The 26916-nt window shown below is 39.6% G+C and overlaps 1 protein-coding gene across 1 annotated transcript in view; it reads right to left on the bottom strand.

Moving 5' to 3' along the window:
- Nucleotides 1-26916, bottom strand: part of ZBTB7C (zinc finger and BTB domain containing 7C) — a 552014-nt gene that overhangs the window by 243200 nt on the left and 281898 nt on the right. The window contains exon 4 of the mRNA XM_051969649.1: nucleotides 4714-4775. The gene's annotated coding sequence lies outside the window, so the exon portion shown is untranslated. The remainder of the gene's footprint in view (nucleotides 1-4713; nucleotides 4776-26916) is intronic.

The raw sequence follows: 26916 nt of genomic DNA, 5'->3' as shown, positions 1-26916 counted from the left end.
TGCCAGGCCCTCTTCTTCTTGCCTTCTACTGCAGTCTCTTTGTTCTACAACCTAAGCCTTGGTGCACAGCAAAGGATGCTGGATTTGATGTCACAGGAGCCAGGTCTAAATCCCAGCTTTGCCGCACACCATCTGTGTAATCTTGGCAAAGTTGTGTCTCTCTTTTGGCCTCGGGGTCCTCATCTGTGAAATGAGGAAGTCAGACTTGGAATATGGCCCCAAACTTGCTATCAAGAATTCTGGATTCAAAGCTCTGCTCGGACACTCAGTAGCTAAGTGACTCTGAACCAGTCACTTCTCCTCCCTTCCTCATCTATAAAATGATGGGGCTGGGTTTGATGGCCTTCCAGTTTTCCTAAAACAGATCTCTGCCTTCTGAAGACTTCCAAGACTTTCAGCAGGTACAGTAATCCAAGGGCTAAAGAGAAAGGAAACAAATTCTCCTTCCTTTGTCTTCCATTTGTCTTTGTATTTCAGGTTCTCCTTTCACGTTTTCCCTAATAATATGACCCGAACAACTCTGGGTCTAACCCACCATTTCCAGTGGGGAACTTTGAACTCCTTAATGTCCAAATCATTGCACCAGCATCAGCTAGCCGGTCATTATCTTGTATCCTAAAAATCCTATGGAGTAATAAAAATACTCCACCAATTTGATGTTTTATCAGGTTGCAGGTTGGAAAATAGATGTTATTTCAATCAAGATAATGATTCCATTTCTCTTCTGGAAATGATTTTCTTTTTCCTGTGGCAGGGAGGGACATCACCAAATTTCATTTAGGGAACTGGGATGGGTCATGTGGCAATTGGATTTCCTTATAATGGGAGTAGGAGCATCAGTGGAAGATTCAAGGAAACAGGCACTAAAATTGCAATGGAAAAATATCATTCTATTTGAACATTTGCAGATACTAGACAAAGCGGATGAGACTGAAACCCGGGAGATAAGCACTCAATATGTGCCTGAAGGCAGCTACTCTGCTAACTGAACAGCTAGTGTAATATTTGTATTGTTTGGGACAATAAGGATAACAGAAAATGATAGAACCATAGAATTTAGATTCAGAATGGATCCCGAGTGGATCCAGGAGATCAACTGCTCACCCTCAAATGTATCTCTGCTTGGATACTTTCAAGCTTAGGGAGTTCATTCCCTCATTAAATAGCCCATTTCATTATTTGAAATAGCTCTACTAGAAAGTCGTGAGGAAGATCTATATGTATTGATAAGTTCCCACATAATAGTAAAATCAAACTATTAAAATTCACAAAGCTTTGATAATATATTAGCTATAATAGGTACTCTTTGTCTTTTGATACATGCGGGAAGCCAAGAGTTTTTTAAAGTAAATTCAGTCATATTCTATTAAATTGGAAAGGTCTCCAATATAGCCCTAGAAATGGACTTTGATCTGAGAATCAGCATAAATAAGTGTGGAGGGGCTCAAATCAAGAGTAGAAGGAGGTGATACTTTTTTGGTCACTACAATTCATGAAATATCATTTAAAAGGACAGAAGGAAACAAGCATTTTATTAAGCATCTACCATGGGCTTTTCAAATATTATCTAATTTATTCCTCACAACAATCCCGGGAAGTAGGTGCTATTATTATCATCCCCATTTTACAGTTGAAGAAATTGAGACAGACAAGATTAAGCGACTAACCCAGATTCATACAACTAATAAGCATTCAAGGCCTAATTTGAATTCTTGGATCCAAGACTAGGGCTCTGTACATGGTGCCACCAGCTACATCAGAAGATAGAGGCATCCAGATCTACTTTATTGGATGGGAGTAATACCCCAGTGAAATCCTAGGTCTCTGAATAGTATTTAAAGATAGTCATTTGTGCATTATCACCCCTTGTTCAGTCATTTTTCAGTCATGTTCCATTTTTTTATGACCCTTTTGAAGTTTTCTTGGCAAAGTTACTAGAGTGATATGCCATTTCCTTCTCCAGCTCATTTTACAGATAGGGAAACTGTTAACAGGTTCAGTGACTTGCTTAGGACCACACAGCTAATAATTGTCTGAGGGCACATTTGAACTCAGGTCTTCCCAACTCTGGAAACCCTACTATAGTGTAAATCCTATGAAGGCAGGCACCATATCTAATCTAAAATGTGTCTCTCCTTTAGTGAGAGCAAAAGAATTCTTACATAACAGCCATTCAATACTTTTACAGAAAACACCGAGTTCTTACATAGCAGGTGTTCAATAAATCAGGGGTTGAAATGTTGAATTGAATTTAGTTAAACCACATCCAAATAGGAACAGATAACACATTTAGCAAAATCTCCCTGATTCAGAGTAACTGGAGAACAAGACCAATTCAATTCAGTAGAAAGCTTGAATTATAGACTGGGTTTGAAGGGAGGCAGCTTAATTCTGCTCAAGCACTGTAATACAGTAATTCAAACTAAGTTGTTGCCTAATAGGGCACTTCATAGGGGACCTGCTCTAATGAATTGATGAGTGACTCATTATTAGCATGCCAGTTGTTCTGTTATAAATGGCCTATCTAAGGTGCTTGAAGATATGTGGGAAGTTTGATAAGCATTTTAAATATTCCTCTAGGATCTTGTTTGCACTATGAATTTATAGTCTTTCTGAAGAAATTGTTTCTTGAAGCAAAGATTAAGTTTCAACCTAATCCCAAAGGACAAATGATCACAAATTCTGAATTAATGGAGCCTGAATGGTTGACGATTTACTAGAATACGTCACATTCAGTCAAAGTTTGAAACCATAAGGAACACCATCATTTTCAATCACTGCAGAGTTTGAATTTGATGATTGCTTATTTTTAGCTGCTGTATATCTCAGGGATTCTAACTTGAAAATCACTGTCAGTCCAGGTGAAAATGATATTTTGCTCTATCCCCTGTGAATGGAATACTTGGGGGATTAGAATGATGGATGATAAGGCCTTGGAACATCATGATTCTGCACCCTTTGGTGACATTCTAGCAGCCTCCCCTGTTCCCAGTTTTCACCTATATCTCCTTTTCTTTGTGGACAAAAAATTCCCTTTTTATCTAGTTTTCCAAAGGACATTTTTCCTTGGTCAGTCACTCATTTGAAACTCAATTACAAACAATGAAAATAAGCTTCTGATTAAAAACCAAGTAATCAAAAAAAATCCTCAAATAGCCACAATCGAGTGTAAAGAATTGGACCATGGTTTTTACTCTCTAAAGTGGGGAATGATTATGACACACTGCAAGATCCTTGAGGGGCTCCAGATTCTCAGAGGAATTATTCATTTGAGTCCTCGGTTCTTCAAGAACAGAGATTCTTAACCTTTTGTGTCCTAGACCACTTTGGTGAAGTCTATGAACTCCTCAGAATAATGTTTTTAAAGGCATAAAATAAAACTTGGAGGATATGAAAGAAATCAATTATGTTGAAATATAGTTATCAAAATATTTTTTAAAAGTTCACAGACTTTGGGTTGAGGCTTTAGAATGAGATGTATTTGTACCATATGTTAGTTTTTGGAAACCTACAAGGGCTGCCATAATCTATCCCTGCATTCCATTCTCAGTCTGATCCTGTATGCAAAGATTTAGCCTTATTCAGACCAGCCTGTTGGTATCTCCTATATAAGTTCTGCTTCTGTCCATTTCCAAACTCATGCTATCTTCCTAACTAAAATCTTGCCCCCCAACTCTACCCTCACAATACCCTTTTAAAATTCTTTTCTTTTCTTTTTTTTTTTTTGCAAGCCCATGCTTAAGTAGCCCTTCCTCCTACAGCCTTCCTAATCTATTCCGGTCCACATTGATCTCTCCATTCTCTGAACTTCTGTAGCCTGCACTGTCTGCATCAGGCAATCTGGAACTTAATTATGTACTGTCCCTTGTGTTATCTAATTGCTTCATGTGAGTATGCCTTATCTCTTCTATTAGATTATAATTGCTTCAAGCCACATGCTACTTTTGCATTCACCACAGTCGCTATTATAGTGCTAGGTATTCAGCAGGCATTTAATAAATTCATTCTGGTTGAGTCATGGAAGAGTTTGTATAATTATAGTATCTCTTAGATAAACAGAATATTAATTTATCAGAATACTCCATACTCCACTCACCCTGTATGAATGGGGTACTTAGAGCCATTTTGGCCTCTAGCTCAAACCCAGACCAATTGTTTAAAATGAGAATTACGAGGTCCTATCCAGGATTCCAAATCCAGAGAGAAAATTTGTTCTAATTATATAGAAGACTCTTCCAGTGACCAGTGGCTTCCAACACTCCATTGTGAGTTTGAGACCCAATCCCCATTCTTGGTAGTGTTTGTTAGGGTGTGTCTTGTTACAATGAAAAAGGAAGCCAGACTCACCTCCATCCCTCCCTTACCCTTGCCCCATCCCCAAGCAAAGGATCTTCTCTCTGGGGAATGTCTTTCAGAATGTCCCAGTTAGGCGAGATGGGCAGTCATCTCACTTTTATAAACCCAATGGACCAGATTCTCTGCCACCTCGGTGAGAATGAGTCCTCAGAGCCATTCATTAATTCTTCATTAAGAAGCGCTCCAAGTACATTAATTTGTGCTTTCAAGAAGCAAAAGATACCTCTGAAAACAGGGTATGCAAACTGGCTCCATCAGAGACCTGTCCTTCACCGGGAAGAGGAGAAAGAAAATTCCATTTCCCAGGGGCATTGTTAAATCACAGACCCTCTCCAAGGAACCGAAATTCATACTCACAAGCAACCTGGTCTTAGTCTCAAATTTCAGACCCACAGTTCCTTAGCGAACCTGATCATTTCCTGCAAATAGAAGAAAGGGAAGGGAAATCATATCAGCATCTGCTGTGGGTATCTTTCTGTGGCTACAGGGATGACCTCTGCCCTTCTGCACCTTCTTCTCTGTATTCTGTCTTCCCAGCACCACTTATGAGCCTCCCAAGGTTTGTTTCTTATCCATCAAGTGGACGGACCCCCGCTTCCTGCCCACTCACACACACACCCTTACATGCGTGTGGGGCACACACACACACATACACACACACACCCTTGACACTGTGCCTTTCTCAGATTGACCAGCACATCCAATTCCCCAGAGGCTCTCACGAATCTTCCTACTCCAGGATGAAGCTTACACTTCTGTAGCATGGAGTTGCCTAGCAACCCCGTGCAAGAGACTCTGAAGGCCTTCCTAAATTGGACCTTAACAGCACAGGGCATCTCCTTGTACAGCTGCCTGAATCTTAACAATCTGCCTCTGAATAATAACACCGAGGTAATTGCAATTCACGGACCCCAAACTACATTTAAATAATGTTCAAGTACTGACACAAACCAACAAAGGCCAGAGATTTCATAGTGGAGGCTGACGTTAGGCTGGTGGCTCCTGCTTTGTGCAGGGTGGAGGGGAGATGGGGAGGGGGAAGGACGTGGGGGGAAGGAGGTGGGGATGGTGACACCGGTGGCTTGAATTAATGACAATACCAACTTGAATTATGAATGTCCCTGCTTTTTCCCCTATTATTGTGTCACTACCTTATTGCACTATCGTGATATTTAGAACAGGATTGTCCTTCAGTCTCTTCTGTGTGCACTGGGTTATAGTGTTTATTCTTATCATCTTTTGTCCTAAGTAGGACTAGATTTCTTGATTTTTTAAATGACAGGAATAAGTAAGTGGTAGGAAGGGGTGTGTGTGTGTGAGAGAGAGAGGTAAATTGGTGAGAATTCACTAGACAAAGCTGACCAGCACAAAGGCATCGCCTCCATTTGACTAAAAACTAGGTTTCTTAGTCAAAAGCTAAAATAAATTTTTTAGGAAAAAAAAGGGATTGTCAGGGTGATGGTAGAGAATTAGGGATGGGGATAGGATGCAGACTCCATGAGGTCAGAGTGTTTCTCTTTCACCTTTGAATTCCCAATGCCTGGCACATTAGTTGGCACACTTAAGAAATGATTCTTGAAGTTCCTGAATTGAACAGAAATGAGGAATAGAAAATCTGAATTGGGGATCTTCCGACAGAGGAGAGAAACACATGTTCCATTTGGATGGGAAGAAAGAACTTTTCTAGAATTGCTAGAATCTTGGAAGTATGTAGAACATGGAGAGATAGCAAGCTGCCAGTCTTGCAGCAAGAACTTTTAGTGTCAGGCAGATCAAGCTTGATCATTCTGAAAGCCTGAAGCACTTTTTTTTCAGTTCAACATTCCCTCGAGTACTAAAAGCATAATGCATAAGTTCCTATACAAGTTCCAATACAAAACTTCTGCCCAATTTCATTCTGGAAGTCAAAGCTGTCTGCTCCCTTGACAGTCAGTTAAAGAGCCTTCTTCCCACCTCTAAAAACTATTTCTGAGCAAGTTGGGGGCTAAGTTGAGCTCTCTTTCTGTAAATACGGCATTTCCATGTAGAAGCAGCTAAATGGGCCTAAAATAAAGAATATAAATTAGAAATGAATTCAAACTATGAAAAATTGAAGTCAGAAGACTTTGGTTGAATTCCTGTCTCTGTCATTTATTCTTTGTGATCATGTATAAGTCACTTAACTGCTCCAGATCTGTTTCCTCATCTGTAAACATGGACAAGTTGATCTCTAGAGACCTTTCTAGTTCCAGATCTGTGCTCATATGAGTTACTCTTCTACCTCTTCCTTATGCCCTTGTAAAAAAAGATACTTCTATCTATCCAACCCTACTTCTCACTACTGTCTAACATGATTACCATTCTTCTCATATATATGTATATAGTACTTTAAGTTTTCAAAAGGGATTTCCTCACACAATTCCTATGATATAACTAATACAGATATCATTATTCTCATTTTAAAGATGTAGAAATTAAGTTTTTAGGTGGAACAGTTTCCCATGTTATTAATATGACCCCTTTCCTGCAGTTGTATCAACTTTTTCAGTGTCCCATTCATGCAGCACACTCTTCTTACCTTTAATCCTTGGTTCATGCTTTCACTCCTTTCTAAATTGCCTTTCCCATGCCCCTCCATCTATCCAAATTTTACCATTCTTCCAGATCCAGTTTAAGTGTCCCCTTCTCCAAAAAGAATTTTCTCTCCACTATAACCATCATGATCTTTTCAGTCCCTGAGTTAGAACATACTGTTTGTGCCACAATTGAGCATTTGATTAAATGTTGTCTTACATTTGGCTATAGACAGTCAACACACATTTGTTAAGTGTCTACAATGGGTCAACAACAGTTCCTTTATAGAAGTTTATAGCTGCAAGTACTTGTGGGCAGGAAATATTTCTTCTCTAAATTTCCCCATAATGCTTTTCACAGGACTAGACCCATTTTATACATATCTTTTATGTACCTAGTAAATTCCATATTGTCTCCTCCATTAGAATATACATTCCCCAAGGGCAGAAACCATTTTTGACCTTTTTTTGTATCCTCAGTTCCTAGCACAACATCTGCATGTAGTAAGCCCTTAAGAAATGTTTGTCATCTGACTGAAATAAAGATGCTACATGACTGGCAATTAAATACTTCATCTCTCCTTAAGCATTATCTGGTGGAATTTAATATCCACCCTTCCTCCCAAAAATTTAGTCCCTCCAGGGGGGCAGGACCCTTATTGTAGAGCTAAACACTCAAGGGAAGCCAGCTAAGTAGCATTTATTTAGTAATGTGCCAGGCACTGTGCTAAGAACTGGGGATACAAATAAAGACAAAAAAAGTCATTGTTTTCAAGGGAAAATGGGAGAAATAACATTCAAACCACTACTTATAAATCAGCTATATACAGGACAAATTGGAAGTAGTCTCAGAGTGAAGGAACTAAAATTAGGAGGACTGAGAAAGGCTTGAGATTTTAGTTGAGACTTGAAAGCAGTCAGAAGGCAGAGGTGAGGAGGAGGAAAGATCATTCCAGGAGAGGGTTGAATGTTTCCTTCAGAACCACAAATACAGCGGGTCCCAATTAGTAAAATCATATTAAATCATTCTAATCTATACAGTACCTTTTCCACTGAACTGTATGTCAAGTCTTAGGGAAAAGGAGAAAATATGTAGTCAGGAAGCAACTTGCCAAATTAAGATAACTTTACCCTCTCTTCCTGCCACAAATCTGGCATTCTTGGTCTAGAGGACTAATGGCCAAATGAGCAGAGCACGTCACCTTTAGATAAATAAGTGACAAGGGGCAAGGCCCCTCAGCTAAAAAAGGGTTCTTAATGATTCCAGGCGCCTTCTAACACCCAGACCTCTGTGCTCTCAAGGCTGACTGCCCGGCTAGCCCTAGCCTACTTTACATCATTAAAGAACACTCACAGCTGATGACTTGTTTTCCCCAATCTCAAGGAGCTGTTGGAAATGGGCCAAAGACTATCATCAAATCTCTTTCCCTCATAGCCATGGCTCAGAGACCAGCTGGAGCCAGAAAGGACCATCTATCAAAGGCACAGTCTCTAAGATGGAGCAGTCTGTGGGTCTCTTTTTTGAAAGGAGACAGAACCTTGCCTAGCTGGTAATGGGATCCCAGGGGAGGACAGAACTGGATGGGTCAGGTAATGCTGTCCACATTGTCTTCAGAAGCAAGACCTTCAGGACCTTTGTCAAATCGTAAAAAGGGTAGAATATGTCTCAGAATTCTTACTGTTCTCAGGGGTCTCAGTAAGAGACCCCTTCTACTCCCAAATTCCGACAGCTAGGACTGTCCTTCTGGGTATCAGGCTGTCCAGGAGGCATCCTCCGCCATTTTAGCCCTTTATTCTTTGTGCTTTCCCTTTCAACTACTACTCATACACCTTAGTTAGCTTGTATCCCTAATTTAGAATAAGATGTTCGTGGCTATTAATGGCTGAGTGGATTATTCCTTCACAGGTATATGTCCCCTAAGTGAAAGAGATTAAACACTGAGGATTTTGTTGGAGTAGCAGGATGGTGGAGAGATATTTGGTGCACGGGAGCTTTCCCAAGCACCACTAATCATACCAAATAAATAGCCTTTTACACACTCTATGCGCAGCTCTGACTCTGGCCTGGATCCTCAGAAAGGGGATTGAAGGAAGTCACTGTCTCTAAAGGGTTAATCCATATCACCTTTCATCCTACCTCTGACTTGTCTACCAGTATTTGAAAGGAGGCAGAGAAACAGTGGCCATTTTGGCTAAGGATCAAAAAGTAAATCCGAGCAGCATGGCATAGCATGGCCGTCTAGGTCTGATGAAACTGTTCTCAGCCAAAAATTTGTTTGTGTCTAGAAAGAAAGATCCCAGAGTGACAAGCCCTGGGATCGGCAGTGCACAGCATTCATTACAGGTATGAAATCTGCCCTCAGAGAAGCAGGCTTTCGGGTCATCTCTAAATGTCTCCTGTGAAAGGCAGAGAAAACAATGTGAGGCAGAAGTCCACTCTTGTGACCTCCATTTTCCCTGGGTCTCATCTAAGTAAACTTTACACCTTATCATCCATTACCCAAAGTTGTTCTAACTCCATGATTTCTACCTCTGAAATCTTCCTTTTTGGCCAAAATCTCTCGTCATTCTCTTTTTCCAATATACACCTACTAAACCTTTATTTGTGGGCAATGAGAAAAGAGCTGGTAGATAAGGATGAATGAGAAAGAAAGAGTATGATTGATGGGACATACCCACAGAGAAGATGGACAGGAATGAAATCAAGGGCATGGGTGGATGAAGTTTGTTGGGAAAGAAGAGGGCCACATTTTTCCCAAAGACCAAAGAAGTGAAGATGTACATGAATTTTGGGGAAATGAGCAAACTCAGGGGAGATGGCCTGGATTGTCTTAAAAAGGAAGGAAACAAGATTATCTGCTATGAAATTGTGTGAGATGGGAGATAGTTTTGAGGGGATTTGAGGAGCATGAGGAAAGAGAAGATTTGGAACACTCACTAGAAGATGTGAAATAGAGAGCCAGGGGAGTATAAAAGAATGGTCATCCATCGGTGGGGGGTCTACCTGAGATTGGATAATTGAATTTATAGTGAGTCCGCTAGGTATGGTTCCATGATTTTTATGAGCTATTGAATAAGAGAAAAGAAGGCAGATGGTAGTGATGACCCAAGATTGCTGAGGAACAAATAACAAAGCATTATCACTTAATTTTTGTATTGCAATTTAGGATGGCCAATTCAGGATCAGAGGGGATTTTAAAATTCTTTGGTTTCTTATTTTATACATGAGGAGCCCAAGGAGCACAGTGTGGGAGTAATTTGCCCCAAATCACCTAGAGAACCAGTAACAGAAGCTGGTTGTGATCCCATTCTCCTTTCTCTCATCCAGTGAGAGAAGTCCTTCAATTCTTCTACCTCCTGGTCCAATCCCCCAGCTCACCCCACTCTGAATCTTTACACCATCTACAAGTTTTGTTGTTGTTGTTGCTATTGATCAGTCATGTCCAATTCTTTGTGGTCCAGTTTGAGGTTTTCTTGGCAGAGATACTGGAAGGGTTTGCCATTTCTTCTCCGGCTCATTTACAGATGAGGAAACTGAGGCAAATAGGAGTAAGTGACTCGACCAGGGTCACACAGCTAGTGAGTGCCTGAGAGTGGGTTTGAACTCAGGAAGATGAGCCTTCCTGATTCCAAGCTCAGTGCTCTCTCTGCCAATTAGCTGTTCTAATGCCTAAAGCTGGTCAGTATTTTTTTATTTTTAACTAAGTAAAAAAGCCATTCTTTGTCTCATTTCTTACCCAGCCTTAATCACTAATTGAGGATCGCCTCAGTCATACTGAGACCTGCTGAAGACCTTAGCTTAAAAAGGCCCAGGTCTCCCACTGCATCCAAGGCCATCTCCAGCCATCCTGATCTATATCTGGCCCCTGGACCCAGATGGAGGGGAAAGTAAGCTAGGTGATCTTGAACAGTCCTCTCCCTCACTCAAATTCAATTCACTTGCACGTCAGGACATCACTCTCCTAAGGTCACGGATCTCTTTCACGAACAAAGGACAAACAACAAGCTTATTGACAGATATTGATTAATGAAGCTTAGGGTAGAGGAGGTCAATAAGAGCAGGAAAAGGCAAGGAAAGGGGATGAATTTTCTTTACAGTTTTGACATAATAATAATACTTAAGGAGTATGGTACGTTAAGATTTACAATTTGCTTTATAAATATTATTTCATTTGATCTCTCCAACAACCCTGTGAGATCATTATTCCCATTTTACAGATGAACAAACTTAGTCTGAAGGAGGTTAAGTGATTTGCTCAGAATTACACAACTAGTGTCTGAGGCTAGATTAGAACTCAGATTTTTCTGACATACTCTTCTAGGATTTTTATCTCCTTTGGGGTGCTTCCAACCTCAATCTAAGAGGCTTTTTCTCCTCAGTGACTAGCCCCACTGTAATATCAGAATGAAGAAACATCCTTTTATTTTTTATTTTTCAAACAAAATCATGGAACTAAAAACAGCATAGAAAGAGTTAAGACCCATAGCACTGAACTAAACTCTGGAGAAAAACAGACCACCCCACTGCTGTTACTGCTGCTGCTTCCCCCTCCCCCTTTCCTTTCCCTTCCCTTCTCTGCCCCAGCTCCAACACTCCTCAAAGGCAGGGTGGCAAGACAGCTGGCCATAAATATGAGTCAGCTCACACCACCTCTCCAAACCCAACCCGCCTACAGCCTGCAGATAAATCCCCTCCCCGAACATGCACAGATCTAACTCAGGAAAACAGAGTCCAGCCGGAAACAGAGAAGACCAGATTAGCCCCAAGCCTGAGCAAACAGGTGTGTCTTTGCCAGCTTTCACCCTAAAGATGGCAAAGAGGAGGTGGAGGAGGGAGGAAGGAAATTCCAGGCCTGGGGAAGGACTTGAGCCCCCGCCCTAGACCAGCTTGTAAGACTCTTATATAACTATACATGTAAAGATGGACAGGATACACACATGCGTGTATATATAACCAGTTATCTTCTTAGGTGGCCCAGGTCAAAGCCTCTCTGTCCCATGAACCCTTCCCTGGCCACTCCAACCCATAATGATTTTGTCTTTCTCTGAACTCAAAGCATTTACCATTTCTTAAAATTCATTATTGTCTTAAATTATTCTTTAATCTGGGCATTGATGGGTAGGGACATAACATTGTTAGAGCTCCAAGTAGCCTCAAATTTCACCTTGTCTAGCCTCTTTATTTTATAGATGAGGAAATTCAGGCCATGAGAGGAAAAATCATTTGCCCAAGGTCAGACAGAGAATTAACGCTAGGACTGGCACCCGCCTCTTGACTTTTGGCCCTGGAATCTTTGTACTGTATCACACTGGGCACTGGGACTCAGACAAGGAGGTGGGTTTAAGAGCTTTGCAAGATGGGAGCAGGGTGGGGAGGGGGAAGAGGAGTGTGGGAAGGAGGGAATCATGTTTGTGGAGGAGTGGTAACCAGATTGAGGGCCCCTAGCACTTTACAAGTGACAGGATGTTGGGGTCTCTGGCTTTGATATGCTATCTTAAAATAGTCCTTAAAACCCAGAAAAGGATGTCTTAGATCCACAGAAACGAAAAAGAGTGTCTGAGGAGGAGACAGAAAAGTTTTTTCCAGCTTGAAAGATAATCTTTCCTGGTGCTGTAGGCCTGAGGGCTGGATCCTCAGCACCCACCCATTTCATCTTCCCTGGCTGCCTGGGGACAATGGAATGAAAAAAGGCACCGAGAGCTGCTTTTAATAAAGCACTCCTAGTGTTCTGAGACCCCTCTCCCCCGGGATACAAGGAACTAGGGCATCTCTCTGGGCTCCCTGACCCAGGACACAGACCTACAGGGAGTGGGAGAGAAGGTGAGAGGAAGTGGCTCCCTGGGCTGGGACTCCCCCTTCCTCCTTCACCAGGGCAAAGGGAAGGATAGAATCTCCTCTCCCCCGTCCCACACACCTCCTGTAAGCTGTTCTTTGACCACTTTCCCTCTCCCTTGATGTTCGAGTTAACCTGATTTTACCCCTGAAAAAAGACTAGAAGGGTGTGGCAAAGAGACACAGGGCAGATTGCCAAGGGGCCCTATACTTTGCTAGAGCTGGGATGTCAGAGTTGCTCCGAGACCTGGGACATGAAGAGATATAGGTCCAGGAAGGGGTGGGGGGAAGGGGAGGGCGAGTATAGAAAGGGAAAGCTGATATATCATTGAGGTAAAATTCAAATTTTGCCTGACTCTCACTATACCAGCTAACTGCCCAACACAGCCCTCAGTGTGAATGTAAATCACCCATTTTCCTCTCTCAGCGGGATTGCATCTTATGCCTTATCTCTAATGGTGGAAAGGAAGGCTTTGTCCCCTGACAAAGGGATTTCAGGTGTAGCTGAGTAGCTGGGGAGGTATGAGACAGGAAATCTTCCTGGTGACCCTGAAATCATACATATATTCACCACACTCTCCATTAAATGAGATAATTAATGATAGTAGTGATAATTCATATTTATATAGTTATAAGATTTGCAAAACACTTTACATTCAATCATCCCCTTTGGTCCTCACCACAGTTTTATGAGGTAAATACTATTTATTTCCACTTGCAAATGAGGAAGCCAATGTTCATGAGGTTAATGACAGCAAGTATCTAAGATGAGATTTGACCACTGGTCTTTCTAGTTCCAAGTCCAGTGCTCTCTCCACAATTATTTGGAAAGCAAATATATGAGGAGCTTCTATTTTAAACTTAACTGCTCTAGTAACAGAAAGGTAGGGTTGCTCACTTTTTCATTATTGTTGAAATCTGTTGGACAGAAGGATCACCCAGTCCTGTTACAGGTATTAGGAAGCCCGGTGCTCTATCTACCAAGATATATTTAGATTATTTTTTTGGGGGGGGGAGGGGAATGAAGTCACCTCCATTGATGCTCTTCAGTTTGCCCATCTTATCCTGAGAACTTGATTTAGCCTGGATACCCAAGCACCTGTAAAAGATGGCAAAGCCAATTGTAAAGCCCAATTAGGCACCTACAGCGAACACTCCACTCACCTCAGGGATTTGTTGGAACTTCCTAAGAATCAGTTTTACTGAGGGCTTGCAGACAACATACCCACAGTGCTCTGCAGGAGGCCAGTTGTCTTTAATTATTGTGCTAAATAAGGCTTCTTATTAAGTGTTGCAATGGTTTTTAATTCTCTTTATTGTCTCTCCCCCTCCTCCATTTCCCCCTTCCAAATCTGTTTCCTTTTCAGTAGAAACACACCAGTAGTGTCAGTACTGACAGTGGCAAAGCTCTGACCCATATAATCCCACAGTGTCAGGCTAAATGAAACAGGTTTTGGGACTATGACCTTTATTCCCATAACTGCAAGATAGCTAGAAGGAGAGAGAGCAAAGTCCAAAGAAACCACTGAAGAGCCACTATGGTGGAATGGATAAATCTGAAATCAAAAAGATTTGAATTCCGTTCCCTTCTTTGGGAATTTAATAATTTGAGTGATCATGGGCAAATCACTTGTTCAACTTTCTCATATTTAAAATAGTGATGGGAGTATCTGAAGCTCAAATGCATAAAAGTATGTAAAGCATTTTTCACACCTAAAGTTGTGTGATCTCTGGCAAGTCCCACATCCTTCTTGGACCTCAATTTTTCTTTTTCTTTCTTTCTTTTTTAGGGATTGACAAAACATTTGATTTTTTAAAATAGTATTTTATTTTTCCAAATCCATACAAAGATAGTTTTCAACATTCACCTTTGCAAAACATTATGTTCCAAAATTTTCTCCCTCTTTCCCTTCCCTCTCTTCAAGATAGCGAGCAAACCAATCTGGGTTAAGCATGTGCAATTCTTCTAAACATTTAATTTTCTATTTCTGTAAAAGAAAGGGTTAGACTAAGGAGATCTAGTCTATCTCAACTAGAGTTAGTCTAAGGCAGTGGTTCTCAAAGTATGGTCTAGAGAATTCTGGGGATCTCTGAAACTCTTTTAGAGGGTCTACAAATTCAAAAATAGTTTTTATTTCCAATATGGTAAATGTCTATAAATACAATCTAGATAAACAAAAACTCTTTGGAAAGATCCTCAATAATTTTTAATAAGATAAAGATACTGAAAACAAAAATTTGAGAACCACTGGCTAAGGTCTCTTACAACTTTCAATCTATGATCCTATGCTATTGATTATTATGTCTTTCTTCTCCTCCACCAATGATTCACTTCAAGAACATGTTTAATTTTTCAACCAGCCAACCTAAACCTCTACCTTGTGCTAGGCATTATGAGGGACAGAAAAGAAATCCCTGCCTCAGGATGCTTCAAGTCTAGCTAGGACACACACAGGAACATTCTTCTAAGATCTATGTTGTAAATGTGTTTCCTACAGTGGTCAGAGAAGAGATGGATTACAATAGACTGTGGTGGTCAAAGATGGTCACAAAATAACAGTGCTAAAAGGGACCTAAAAGGTGATTTTTTTTGTATTTTGGAGTTGAAATAACAAAGACCTAGAGAGGCAGTAACTTGCCAAGAGCAAGCGCGCTAGAGATAACATTGGGACCCAGGGCACCTCACTCCCAGGCTATGCAAGTTCTCAAAGGATGGGCAGAATTAAGAGTGTGAAAAGCAAGGGGAGATCACTCCAGAAAATCAGAACAATGTCTCAAGGATCATAGATGGGGTAGGGCTAGAAAGGACCATGGCAGCCATCATCTGTTTTACTAATGGAGAAGCTGAAGCCCAAGGTCACACAGCTCTGTGAGTACAGAGCTGCCAGATATTGCCAGAAGTGGGAAGGAATAAGCACAATAGGGGATGGCAAGTAGATCAGCAGAACATTTCTGTTGGATAATAATAATAATCAGGGGAATAGCTTGTGGAGGGCCCTGAATGCCAGGCTGAGAAGTCTGGACTCATTCCTGCAGGCAGTTATGTTACATGGGGCACAGTATCTGGTGTCAACCCCGACTCTGCCTGCCAGCCCTGGGCTTTGGCCATGACTTTCCCCAAAGCTTTGTCATTAACTGGCACGCAAGCAATTGGCACTCTCTGCCCTACCTGAGAAATATCCTGCAGAGCAGCGAGGGCTCTGTGGCTCCAGTACAGCCCTGCCTATCTCCCCCTTCCCTCCCAGCCCGCTCCATCATCACCGGCAAATCCAGCCAACAAAATGCCCGTGAACCGAGGAGGTAATCTCTGTTTGACAGGCTCTGGTTCAGATGAGTGTGTCATCAAGGAAAGATAGCTAAAGCCCATGGCAAACATGGTGATTTGACTGTCAGCTCAAGAGGGCAAATCTACATGCCTGCAGCAGAAAAATCTAGGACTGAAAGTTGTGGTCGGGCCAAATCTCTGTGGTTTTGTGAATCGGGGATTTGCAGAATGTCAGGGTCGGCTCAGAGCTCCTGCAATCCGATTGTCTGAAGCCCAGAGACTGTGGGCCCAAAGTCACACAGGAACAGAAGGAAGGAAGAGAGGAAAAACAGAGTTGCTCCTAAACAGCAGGTTAGAATTGACACTGCCAAATTTTGAATTAAGGTAAATTTATTTTTGTCAAATTCTTGACTCTCCTATCAAGATTACTAAGTGCCCCCACTCCAAGCTGACTTCTGGGTGCCAAGCCCCATCTGAGCCCCAATATTAGCCATCATCAGCACCAAATTTTGCGCTTTTCTGTTCACTGAATCATTCCTTCACTTAATCAATGTTTATTGTATCCATTATGTATAATTTACTGAAATAAATAAAACCAGACAATTCCCTGTCTTCACAGAAGCCAATGTGTCTTCCACAAGAAAACTTGCCCTAAAATGAGTGTGAGATAACTCTAATAATGAACTCCTCCAAATACCCTTTTTGAAGTATTTGCAATTTAATAATCTTAATGAAAATTCTAAATGAATGAGGACCTAACCACAGAATTTTAAGAGTCGGCAACAGGACTTTGGGAGACTCATTGGGGGCAGCTCGTGTAGAATCCCAGAATGTAGATGGCCAACTGTGTCCTGCTGACCGGTTGAAACCAGCTGAAATGTTTGATAGGACCCAATTCTAAAATGTGAATGGATACCTTAAAAGGACTGAATTTGTGCCCATTTTTGTCTGAGTGTATAGCTTCCTCATCCCCATTATTTCCCACATTTCCAACTGCCAATTAAGCAGGTTTTCTGAGTAACAGAAGCAACAAGGGTCTCTTTTCAATGATACCCTATGGCTACTGTTTTTCAGAAGGAGGAGCAGTGGAAGATCAAAAGACTAGAGAGTGAATCCTATTGTGTGATATTGGGCAAATGACTTAATTTTCCAAATCTGTTTCCTTATCTGCAAGATGGGCACAATAATACTTTTACTACTTGTGAGAATTTTTGTAAGGAAAGTGTTCTGTAAACCATAAAGCACTACAGAAAAGTGAATTGTGATTTTTCTGATAATGTTCAAGATACTGAGGAAGATCGAAAAAAAGGATAGAAAATACATAGGATGAGGGAATAAATTGAATGTGATTGTTATAGTTACCTGACATTATCAATAAAGAACTCTCCTGACTTCCCAGGACATGACAGAGTACCTGCAAGGTATGTCAAACTTTGTGACTACTTCTCACTCCTGGTGATCCCTAGGGGGATAAGTGATACTGACAGAAGCAACCTAGGAAGCACTGATGAGGATTAGGAAGTCTTGGGCAAGAAAATGAAGGCTTTGGGGGCACAGGTGGTGCTTTCATCACTGCTGTCCATCAAAGTCAAAGGCTTCAAGAGGAAAAAGCAGATTTGGGGAGTGAAGTGCTAGTTGAGAAGATAGTGTTTAAAAATGGGATTTGGATTTTTGGTGCACAGCTTAAAAAATAGGAATGATGGGATCCTGGCAAGAGCAGAATGTACCCAATAAAGGAAAATCGATAGAAATGAATTCTTCCAATCTAAAAGATTTGAACTGAAAAGGAAAAGGATGGTAGAAAAGTACCCACATATAGCTACTGATGCAGAAATCACAGAGCAGCTAGAGGTTTTTTACCTTTTTGATGTTGTGGAATACTTTGATTGTGTGATGAAACCTATGAACCCCCTTCTCAGTCAAACTTTTTAAATGCATAAAGTAAAATTTGTAGGATTGCAAAGGAAACCAATTAAATTGAAATATAGTTTTCCAACATAAGGATAGCTAGATGATTCAGGATGACCTGAGTTCAAATCCATCCCCAGATACTTACTAGCTATGTGATCCCGGAAAAGTCATTTAATCCCAATTGCCTCAAAAAACTTTAAAAATTATACTTTCCAACATACTTAAAAACAAAAACATGGACTCTAAGTCATGAATTTCTTCCATAGAGAATGACTACAATGTAGAAGAAAAATAGGGATAGAGTTTTGTAGTAATTCACCAAGGATAAGGAAACTGATAATAAAACTAACTTATCACCTCAGGCAGAATTGTACTGGAGTTAGCTCAAATTGGTTCTCCAGGACCAATTACTAAATTCTCAATGTGAGCATTTATACCTTGGAAGTAGATGAAATTATAAATCAAGACTTGAGTATTGTTTTGTTGATTGCCTAAACTTAAGAAAGTGATATTATCCGGTCAGTTTTCAATTACATTTAACTCTTTGTGACTCCCTTTGGAGTTTTCTTGGGAAAGATACTGGAATAGTTTACCATTTCCTAAAACGAATCCAGTTCTTTTAGAATACAAACCCAGCAGTCCATCCACTACTACATGTTGCATGATAGAAATAATACATTTTAAGAAATTATGTTGATGTATGGTATACATTTAAGAATTTATGAAAATTATGGCAAATGCATAGTATTTGGGAGGAAGAACAATGGCTTCCTTCCTAGTTGGATGGCCTTGAAACTTTTTGGGCCCCTATATTCCATGTTTGGAAACATGGATAATGATACCAGATTAGGTCCCTCCCATTCTGAAGAGAATATCACAGAATTACAGAATATTAGAGCAGAAACAAAACTAAAAGATCATTTATAGTTATCCCTTTCACATCATGGAGATTAGGGCTATGTGAGTCCTTTGTGGTCTGAAAAATCTGCATAAAATCCATAGGGATTTTCACCTTCATTTTTTTGTAGGAAATCATGTAAGGACTTAGCCTCTTCTCATATGATGTTAGAGTCTACTATAATGCTCTTTTAAAAAAAATTCTAAATTTTTCTGTATCATGTGTTGTATGCAGTTTTTGTAAAAAAAAATCCCATTTAATTTCTTATGCTGACCCTGGTACATCAAAACTGTAAAGAGGAAAGTCATAATATGGAAGAGATAGCTGTTTTTAAAACAAATAATTTATTGGTTTGATGAAGATACTAAGGTTCAGAGAGGAAAGTGACCTGCCTAAGGATACACAGCAAATGGGTGGCCAAGACTGGAGTAGAACTCTGCTCCAATCCCCAAAGATGCATCTTCCACTTCAAGCCAGTCTCTCAAATCTGTTCTCACTTCCTTCTGTAGCTTCACAAAATGAGTGGCAGGTAGAAGAGTTGCCCTGCACTCCTCTCATGGGTTTTTCTCCGACTCATGAATGAAATGCTCTTGGTCCTTAAGGAATGTGAGTGGATGAAGGAACTGCCAATTTTTTTCTTCTAATGAATTCTCCCTTTGGAAATACTCTCTAAGAAGTCTCACACACCCCAGAATGCCTTGTTTAACAAGGCCTGACTTAACATACAGTGACAAGTTTCAACTGGGGAGACTACATGTCTCAAGATGTCTCAAGAAGTAAAATCATTCCTAATGTAGAATGCACGTGTGTTAGACAGTTTATGTAGGCACTCAGAGGGGAAACATGAAATCCATATTTCTTGAATCCTCTTCTATGTCTAATTCTTTGAGTCTCCCTGACATCCAATCCAGTGCCTGCTTCAAATGAAAATGAACATTTATTTGGTACCTGCTGTGTGTCAGGCAAAAAAGTACCAGTCCTTGAAGGTTCTTAGATTCTGTTGGGAGAAATAAAATATACATATATAAATAAATTTGTTGTTGTTCAGTTGTTTCAGTCATGTCCAACCCTTCATGACCTCTTTTGGGGTTTTCTTGGCAAAGACATTAAAGTGGTTTACCATTTCCTTCTCCAGCTCATTTTACAGATGAGGAAATTGAGACAAAGAGAATAAGTGACTTGCCCAGGATCATAGTAAGTGTCAAAGACAGATATGAAATTAAGTCTCCCTGAAATACTTCATATCAAATGGTTTTGAGGAGGAGAATTGCCAGGAAAGACCTCACAGAGGAGGTGGCTCTTGAGATGAGTTTTAAAGGGACCTAAAAGTTCTAAAGGGGAGAGGTGATGAGGAAAGGCATTCTAGGCACGGGGGCTGGCTTTTATGAAAGTCTACATTATTAAAGCGTCTACTCATTCTGTCCCAAACAGGATACCGTTGAAGCTCAGCTGATGGTGCATGTCTAAAAGTCCTGGTGAGCTAGGATGCAACAGTTTTGCTTTAAATTCAACCACTCCCCAGGATAAAGAGACTTGATGGGAGCAGTCGTGGTCTCAGTTTTTTTTATCTATAAATGTGGAGGTTATAAGTTCTATCACATGGCCCTCTGGTTGCTGTTCAGAGGAAAGTTAGGTCATTTCCAGCAAGTTCCTTTTCTTTCCTACTGCATTTTATTACATATGATCCATTCTCTCCTCCTTTAGTCTTATCTCTGATGGAGAAATGGTCTATCTCACTAAAGTCAAGCACTTCACTTGTATCTTGGATCTTGTTCCATAAACAATGAGTGCTTCCTCTCTACCTCCACCATGACTTTCTTCAAGGCTTAGCTCAAGTGACCTATCCCATCCTCACTATTTGCTGGTGATACTATCCCCAAATTTCTCTCTCTCTCTTTCTCTCTTTGTCCCTCTCTCCTTCTCTCTCTGTCTCTTTCTCTGTCTCTCTTTCTTTGTCTCTCTTTCTCTCTGCCTCTCCCATTATCTCTGTCTCTTTCTTTCCTTCTCTCTCCTCTCTGTTTCTTTATCTCTCTTTGTCTCTCTGTATTTCTCTTTCTCTCTGTCTCTGACTGTCTGTCTCTGTCCCACTCTCCTTCTCTCTCTGTCTCTTTCTCTTTGTGTGTGTACATTATATATATAATGTACTGTAGTCTGTGACATTTTTCTCTCCCTCTAATTCAGCACAAGTTCCCCAAATCTTTGAACTAAACACCTGTGATAAAATTCTGAGATCAAAGATATATAAATAAGTAAGATAGAACAATTCCTCAATGGATAAGTGGTCAAAGAACAAATAGAAGAAAAATTGCAAAATATTAATGACCATATGGAAAATTACTCAACTCCATGAAGAAATCCAAATGAAAACATCTATGAAGTTTCACTTTATGCCTAGCAAACTGGCAAAGGAAAAAATATGGTAATAGTGTTGGCAAAGTTGCATAAAGATAGTTGTATGGATACATTATTGGTAGAGCTATGAATTGGTTCAATCATTCTGAAAAGCAATTTGGAATTATGTTAATAAGTGACTAAAATGTTATTTCCTTTGATCTAGATATTCCACACCTTAAGGAGGTCAATCAAAAACAGAAGGAAGTTACCATGTATACTAAAATAGCACTTTTTGTAATAGCAAAAGAATTATAAATCTAATAGATGCCTATCAACTGAGAAATGGCTAAACAAATTATGGTTTATGAATATAATAGGATTATATTAGTGTGTTATAAATGAAGAGTTCAAAGAAACCTTTCTTCCCCAGTATTTAACACAGTGGCAGGTACATAGTAAACATTTCATGAATCTAGGTGACTAGATGACCAACTGAAGTAAGCAAAGGAAAATAATATACAAAATGATGATGACATGTAAGCATAAAGAACGACAACAAATGAAACTGAACACTGTACAATTATAATGACCAAATATGGTCCCAGAGAAGAATTAGGAAAATATAGGTGTCTCCCTTCTTTGTACAGGTGAGAGACTACGAACATAGAGAATTATATACTCTTTCGGACATGGTTAATGTGTTGATTGATTTTCTGAACAATCCTTTGTTTTTCCCTTTTTTATTCTGTTATAAGTGCTGGCTTATTGAATAAGGGAATGGAAATGAAAGTAAGAAAAAAGCAATAAAAATTAGAAGTTTTAGGGGAAAAATGATAGTTCCTTGAGGTGAGGAACTGCTGTATTTTGATCTTTGTACTTTCCAGTTCCTACCTAGTACAATGTAAATATTTAATAAATGTGTTAAAGGAATGAATAAATGCCAAACTATACAGCAATTCTATAGTCATACAGTTTACTTTTCTATCCACAATCTTTTTTGTTTCCTTGAATTATCTGTCTTAATACTTTTGATTAGATAAAATCTAATATTTAAGATGTGATTATTATTTATTAACATCTTATTAAATAATAATTAATATCTATAATAATTGATGCCTGATAAGACTTATACAAGCACCATAGAAGCTTAAGTCTCTTTTTAATAATAGCCTAGTCCCTAATTGAGAGTATTTCTCTTCCTGCCCTAGGTAGGATCGAGTATTTGCAGATTTTCCTATTTTTAGGATCTCTAGAAGATACTATATGGTCTCTGAGTATAATAACCATTTCATAGATCTCTATAGCCACTATAGCACAGCAGTTAGCTCAGTGCCTCTAACATAATGGTGGCTCAATATATACTTGCTTCTTGATTATTTAAAAGGAAGGATAAGGAAGATGTCCTAAGTTTGAGAGTAAGTCATTGACCCAGCCATTAGTAAGTCATAAGCTCCAAGATAATAATATTCCATTAGTAGGGGTAGACTGTGGTAAAATATCCACACTCTTAGGTCTATTCAATTTTGTTCTCAGTGGCATATAATTTGACAGGATTTGTAACTGGGCCATATTTTGTTTGAATAGGTCTCCTGCAATAGTGATATAGGTAGCATACAAATAGATGTCAATACACTCGGGAGCAAGAAATTTCCAGATAGGGATCAATATTCCCAAGTATCCCAGTGTTGCTGTGATCCTAGTTAAGATAGAACCTTCTTAAAATTAGAAGTGCAGAATATAGCACTTGCCAGTATGAAAAGGACCATAGAAATGTAGAGCTAAAGCTAGAGCTAAATGGGACCTCAGAGTCCAGCCACCTAATTTTACGATGAAGAAACCAAGGTCCAGTCTCTAGTATTGGAATTTTTAAATCATGTCTGACTCTTTGTGACCCCATTTGGGGTTTTCTTGGCAAAGATACTGGAGTGATTGGCATTTCCTTCTTCAGAACATTTTAAGATGAAGAAACTGAGGCAAACAGGGTTAGATGACTTGCCCAGAGTCACACACAAAAAAATTACTAAGTGTCTGAGATCAGATTTGAACTCAGGAAGATGAGTCATCCAGATTCCAGGTCTGGTGCTCTATCCATGGCACCACCTAAATGTCCTGTAATAATCCGATAAGATGAATTTAATGTCCCATTCAGAGATGACACCTTCACTCATATTCCCACTGGAAAAGAGAATCAATCAGGATTCATCTCACCACTTGAGTTAACTAGCCACAGACTCATCAAGTGAATACAATAATCAACCCAACATCTATCAAGAGAATCTAGACCTAAAGACTGGCTGCTGCCTCATTGTTGCTTCTTCTCACCACTGATGTTAAAGTCACCAGAGTCATCAGAATAGATTCCTCAGGTAAGACAACAAAAATTTAGATTTAGATTTTAGGGCCTACAAAGTGTCTTCTTCACCTAAATGAGAAAACTGAAGTTTTAGAGAAATTTTCTGACTTCTCAATATCACCCAATTAGTAAGTGTGAAAGCCAAGGTTCAAACTTGAATCTCCTGCTTCCACATATGTGAAAAGTTTGAGAAGCCAGCAGACTCCATTGTCCACAAACATCTTTGCCCTAATAAAGACACAACCAGGATTGCATGTATGTGTGTACATGGTGGTGGTGGTGGTGGGGGGATGTGTTCTTCAAGTAAGCAGAAATGGAAAAAGTGCCAAATAGTTAAAGGATATGGGAGACAGAGACCCTTGGATATACTAAGTTCACTGTATCTCTTTATTATTATTATTCCAATAAACATCGTATCATATTAAGTAACTGTTGCAGGGTACCAAGGATATGAAGGTGGAAAAGAATATGGTTCCTATCTTCAAAAAACTTAAAACCTAATAAAGTGATATGATGTATAAACAAAAAAATCCTTAAATAAACATTCCAAACCAAGTAGGTGTTTTTCTAAAAGAGAAATAACAATAGTAAAAATCTATCCATATACATATATGTGTGTGTGCGTTTGTATGTGTGATCTGTATTTATATATATATATATATATGTGTGTGTATGTGTGTGTGTGTATGCATGGGTAAATAACTATAGATAGATTCAGGGAGGAAGAGAGAGAAAGAGACAGAGAAAAGAGAGAGAGACAGAGGGAGGGAGGAAGAGAGGGAGAGAGAGAGAAAGAGAGAGAGAAAGGGGGAGAGGCAGAAAGCGAAGGAGGAAAACCAAAGGAAAGTGGGAGTGCAAGGCAAAAATCCAGGGTTGCAGGGAAGATGTGGGAGAATGAGCAGAAAGAATTCTTTGAATCTTATGAGCTTCTATGAAATCCTGATCTTTTTCCCACCCCTAACACTGTTTTGGACACATTCAAATCATTATTTCTACGCAGATGGTTTGATCCTGACCCAGTCATCTACTGTTAAAGTTCAGACATTCAGGACTTCTGTCTTCTGTGAGGAAAATTTCACTTTCTGAAATTTTGTCCCTTCTTACCCTTATTTTGGAAATATTTGTATCTTTCTTTATCTATCTTTCTCCTTTTCTTCTCCTTCTTCATTTCCTTCTCACTGCTCCAGAGAGCTCTGTCTGCTCTTAGACTGGCTATACTCTGACACGATGATTTTTTTTTTTAACACTCTTTGTTCCATTTTTCCCAGAGAAAAGCGCAGTTGTTGCATAAATCCACAGATACACCATCTGTCACCTGAACACTTAGCATTATTATTCAGCTCTCTGCACCTCAATTATTTACTGTATATGGTTTTCTTCTTCTTTCTCTCTTTCTGGAGATCTTTGGCTTTTTCTCTTTCCAATAGAATGTAAGCTTCTTAAAGGCAAGAACCATTTTAGGCTTTGTCTTTGTATACCCAATGATCAGCATAAACTACAGTCTACAATGTTATGTAGAAAGGGGACAAGTAATAATTCCTTGTTGAAATCTTTTTGTTCCTTCCTTCTCCCTCCCTTCTCCTTCCCTTCTTTCCTTCATTCTTCTTCCCTTCTTTCCTTCCTCCTTCTCTTCTTTTTCATTTCCTCCTCCCTCTCTCCCTTCCTTCCTTTTTTCTTTCCTTTCTCCCTTCCTCTCTCCCTTCCTTTCTTCCATCTTTCCTTCCTTCCATCTTTCTTTTTTGTTTCCTTCTTTTCTTGCATCTTCCATCTTATGCTATGGATTTCTCCTGCCTGATTCCTAGCCTCCTCTGGGAAAAAGAGAGGTGCTTTATATTTTATAATTAACACAATCATACCTTTATGATATTGTAGTGATTCTGAATTACCATAGGTCTCAGGAAAATCTTATTTTCCATCTTCTGTTACCTAAAGATTTCTTATTCCTATCTCCTCCAACCTTCCCACTTCAAAGTGCCTACCAAATGTTACCTTCCACTGTGCCCCTGGAATTCCTGTTCTATATACAACAAACTTGCCTTCATCTTAAATGTTTTCTTTTCCTATTCCTAATTTTTGTCATTCATTATAACCTGGCTCCCCTCTGATGACACAACTTCCCTGGCCACCTTTCCTAGTACTGACTGTATTTTTATTCGTTCCTCTCAGCTCACTGGTCCAGGCTGGGAAGCTATTGTCTCTCCCTATTGCCACCTCCAGGTTCTCTCCTTACTTACATCACTTAGTAACTTCTCTATCTTGCAATCCCATTGTCTACTACTGAATCAAAGTTTGAGTAACTATTGTCTACAGACTCTCCTACTTTCTTACTCAATGACTTTTGTACCTGACTCACAATCTTTCTCTCCTCTCCAGCTCCTGCCTTCATATTTCAGTATTTAGAATGACTCTTCTTCAAACACACTAACCATACAGTTTCTCAGTCTATGTTCTACTCCTCCATTCCATTTCAGTCTTGCATAAAAATGGTCATAACCTTTCTCTTGCCTGTATCCATGTTTAAGAACTCTGAAATTCCTTTATATGAGCATAATCCATTGGCTTTCTGTCAATATATAATTCTGTCAGTATAGAACTATATTGTTCTATATTAGATCCTACTCTTCATCAACTCTGTGACCTATAATTCCTCTATCTCTTAGCTTTCTTCCAGGGTATCATCCATGCACTAGTCAATCTTGCCTCTTGAGTCCCTGTGCCCTTTATCATATCATTGATTGCATCCTGCCAAGTTTCAGACTTTGATCACTTCTACTAGCCAATATCTTTGCTCTTACAAACACAATGCTAAATGAAGATAAATAAAATAATGTAATAATTTTGACTGAATCTACTATAAATTTATGTTATGAAAGCTCAATTGGATTCTTACTGCTACTAGATAATCCTTCTGTACCTCCCTTATCAACTCACTATCCTACTCTCCACAGTAGTTCTTCCAAACCTTTTCTTCCCTCCTCAAATCTGCCATGATTTCCTTTTCCCCTATGTTCTTAGTTGAGAAATGTGACTCATTTTTTTAACAGAAAAAAATTGAAGTCATTCACCAAGAACTTCTTCTCTTCATCTCATATCTCTCAGATGCCATTTCCTACTACCTCCATCACCCCTGTCTCAATGAAAAGGTGATCTTACTCCTTGACAAAGTAAAGCTCTCCATTACAATCTTTCTCCCTAAAGGTTACCCTCTCTGTTACCCACTCTTACTTATCTTCAATTTCCAGTGGCTTGCTGGTTCCTTTCCTATTGACTATAAATATTTCTCTGTCTCCCTCCTCCTTAAAGAACCTTCACTTAATTCTTCCATCCCTACTAACCATTATTCTATGTTTCTTCTGCCCTTTATAACTAACTTCCTTGAGAAACATGTCTTACAATAGGGACTTTCTCTTTCTT

This window comes from Antechinus flavipes, chromosome 1, assembly GCF_016432865.1.
Source record: "Antechinus flavipes isolate AdamAnt ecotype Samford, QLD, Australia chromosome 1, AdamAnt_v2, whole genome shotgun sequence".
In the NCBI taxonomy this organism is placed as follows: Eukaryota; Metazoa; Chordata; class Mammalia; order Dasyuromorphia; family Dasyuridae; genus Antechinus; species Antechinus flavipes.
The sequence above is the reverse complement of the archived record's forward strand: the minus strand, read 5'-3'. Positions and strand labels throughout refer to the sequence as shown.